We start from the raw sequence: 3,861 nt of genomic DNA, 5'->3' as shown, positions 1-3,861 counted from the left end.
GAGATGGGGCAGTCCTGATCAGGACTGTCAGCTTTTTTTTTTTTTTTGAGTCTGGTCTCACTGTCACCCAGGCTCTGGAGTGCAGTGGTAGATCACGGCTCACTGCAGCCTTGACCTCCTGGGCTCAGACAATCCTCCTGCCTCAGCTTCCCAAGTAGCCAAGACTACAAGGTGCAAGTCACCACGCCTGCCTAATTTTTTTTGTAGAGATGAGGTCTCCCTACGTTGCCTAGGCTGGTCTTGAACTGCTGGGCTCAGGTATCCTCCAGCCTGGGCTTGCCAAGGTGCTGGGATTACAGTTGTGAGCCACTGCACTGCAGTGAGCTTTGAGTTAATAGCGAGCTTGGAACTATGCCAGTGTGTTTGCTGTTATCATTAGTATCATGATTATTATTTCCTGTGCTGTCAGACACCTTTTCCAGGCACTAAAATAAAAGTAAACTTTTCTGTTCCCAAGGATGTTACAATTAAGAGGGGGAAAAAATGAGGAAGGAAGGGGAAGAACATTCACGACCATTTATAATATTAATATTAATCATAAAAGTTTCTGTTTATGTAGCTCTTTCCGTAGACTTTCCAGGTGTCATCACCTTCATGCTCACAACAGCCTAGTGAAATCGTCTTTTTTTTTTTATTGAGTCAGAATCTCACTATGTCACCCAAATTGGAGGGCGGTGGCACGCTCACGGCCACTGCAGCCTTGACCTGCTGGGCTCCGGTGATCCTTCCGCCTCAGCCTTCCAAGTAGCTGGAACTACAGGCACACGCCACCACACCCAGCTAATTTTTTGATTTATTGTAGAGATGAGGTCTCGCCAAGTTGCCTAGGCTGGTCTTGAACCCCTGGACTTAAGCAGTCCTCTCACTTCTGCCTCCCAAAGTGCTGGAATGACAGGCGTGACACTGTACCCAGCTCCTCTCTTTTATGGAAGGAGACACATATAGCCCAGAAAGGTGATGTGGTTTGCCCAAGAACACACAGTCAGGAAGTGGCACAACCCAGATTAGATGTGGGCTTCCCAAACTGCAGAACTGCCTGCTGGATGTCATGTCTAGGGATTTCCTTGGTTCTTCCTCCCAGCTTCTGGCCTGGACTCTTGCTTTGGTCTCTCCCAGAACCTGGTTCAGCCCTCTCCGGCAGTCCCTGGCACTTAAGGCTTTCCTGGTCTACCTGCCAGGAGGCAGCCCCTCGGTGCTCTGGGACAGTCATGGGGGACTTGGTACCCCTAGACTGGGCTCCTAAAAATCCCTGAGTTTCCTTCAGGGAGCATCTTACTCTCACCCTTGACAACTCAAGCTTTTTTTTTTTTTTTTTTTTACGAGACAGGGTCTCACTCTGCCACCCAGGCTGGAGTGCAGTAGTGCCATCATAGCTCAATGCTATCATAGCCTTGAACTCCTGGACTCAAGTGATCCTCCTGCCTCAGCTTCCCAAGTAGCTGGGACTACAGGTGCACACCACCACATACAGCTAATTTCTTAATTTTTTTGTAGAGATGGGGGGTCTCGCTATGTTACCCAGGCTGGTCTTGAATCCCTGGGCTCAAGCAATCCTCTCACTTCAACCTTCCAAAGTGCTGGGATTATAGGCATGAGCCACAGTGCCCAGCCAAGCCTTGGTCTTGAGCTATCACACAGAAGCCCACAGACTGGCTGCTAAGAAAGATACTTAACATCTTTTTTTTTTTTCTCTTTTTTTTTGAGTTGGAGTCTCACTCTATCGCCCAGACTGGAGTGCAGTGGCCGCTCCCGGCCACCGCAGCCTTGACCTGCTGGGCTCCGGCAATCCTTCCACCTCAGCCTTCCAAGTAGCTGGAACTCCAGGCGCGTGCTACCACGCCCGGCTAATTTTTTTGATTTATTGTAGAGATGAGGTCTCGCCAAGTTGCCCAGGCGGGTCTAACACCCGCGGGCTCAGGCAATCCATTCACCTCGGCCTCCCAAAGTGCTGGGATTACAGGCTGAGCCACCGAGCCCAGCCACTTAACATCTTAATATTTCCTATTTCAAAATATTTAACAAGGAGTTCCCTACCTTTACTTTGGGTGGGGAACAGTGGTATGCTGGTAAATGCTGGCAATGCTAGCAAATGGGGTCTTGGGGTTGGTGGCGGGGGGGTTCTGATCAGCAGCCTGTACCCATTTCTGTGGCACAATCATTCCACTATCGCTGACTTCACACTCCTGAGTGAGGCAGTGTTGGGACGAGATGTGCACGTTTGCTCCCATGAGCCAAGACAAGCTCCACACAGCCCTGGACAGAGGCTCCCAGCCAGTGTCCACTGGGGGCTCCACAGGCAGGTAGCACCCAGGTCACGGTCATGGCAAGTTCCACAGACACACAGATACAGGGACCCACACAGAGCCAGACATCAGCAAACAGATACGGACACACAGATGTACACGATCACCAGAAACATGGACACAAAGGCTGGTAAACACAGAAACAGACATGATGACACGGATGCCACACACAGTCACACATGGAGACATACGATACTGACATGGACACCCACACACTCACACGCTGTTGTAGCTCATACACAGAGACATGCTATGCCAACATGGATGTCCGCACACGCTTACACTCAGAAACATGATACTGATATGGACATCCAGATACGTTCACACTTGGAGACACATGATGCTGAAGTGGATGTTCATACACACACAGAGACACACAGATACTGACAAGGACATCTACATATGCTCATACATAGAGACACATGATACAGATACAGATGGCCACACACACAGAGACACAGAGATACTGATACGGACAGGCACAAACACAGAGACTCACGATACTAACACAGACATCCACACACACATGGAGGCACATGACACGAACATGGACATACACATATGCTCACACCCAGAGATGTCACAAAGACACAGGCACAGACACTGGCACCCAGACATATACAGCCATTCCCACACAGAGATACATACAGAAACATAGACACACTTAGAAACACACAGGGGCACATGCATAAACACATGGATACTAACACATAAATGGACATACATGACCAGACATGGTGGTTCACACCCGTAATCTCAGCACTTTGGGAGGCTGAAGCAGGAAGATCACTTGAGCCCACGAGTTTGTGACCAGCTTGGGCAACATTGCAAGACCTCATCTCTACAAAAAATAAATGTATAAAAAACTTTAAAAACAGACGTGAACATTTACACAGACACACAGATAATGACAGACACACAGATACACAAATACAGACGCATATAGACACACATACAGGGGCATGCACACAATCTGTACTCCACCCCTGTCTACTAAGTTTTCACAAATCACTGGTCACCTGTGAGTGATGGTCTCCGCTATTTTCTAGTCTATCCTATTGTTTATTATTTTATTTTATTTTATTTTTTTGAGTTGGAGTCCCACTCTGTCACCCAACTGGAGTGCAGTGGCAGGCTCCCGGCCACTGCAGCCTCGCCCTGCTGAGCTCTGGCAATCCTTCAGCCTCAGCCTTCCAAGTAACTGGAACTACATGTGTGTGCTACCACACCCGGCTAATTTTTGATTTATTGTAGAGATGAGGTCTTACCAAGTTGCCCAGTTTGGTTCTCGAATCCATGGGCTCAGGCAATCCACTCACCTCAGCCTCTCAAAGTGCTGGGATTACAGGCTGAACCACCAAGCCCGGCCCTATTCTTTAATTTTAAAAAAATGTTTACCCGCGGATTTGAGATCCACTTGGGCAGCAAGACCTCCTCTCTACAATAAATAAAAAAATCAGTTGGACGTGTTTGCGCGCACCTGTAATTCCGGCTACTAGGAAGGCTGAGGCGGAAGGATCGCCAGAGCCCAGCAGGTGGAGGCTGCGGTGGCCGGGAG

Source organism: Carlito syrichta, unplaced genomic scaffold (assembly GCF_000164805.1).
Source record: "Carlito syrichta isolate Samal-C Ts95f unplaced genomic scaffold, Tarsius_syrichta-2.0.1 Scaffold130404, whole genome shotgun sequence".
NCBI lineage: Eukaryota > Metazoa > Chordata > Mammalia > Primates > Tarsiidae > Carlito > Carlito syrichta.
This window is presented reverse-complemented; position numbering follows the sequence as displayed.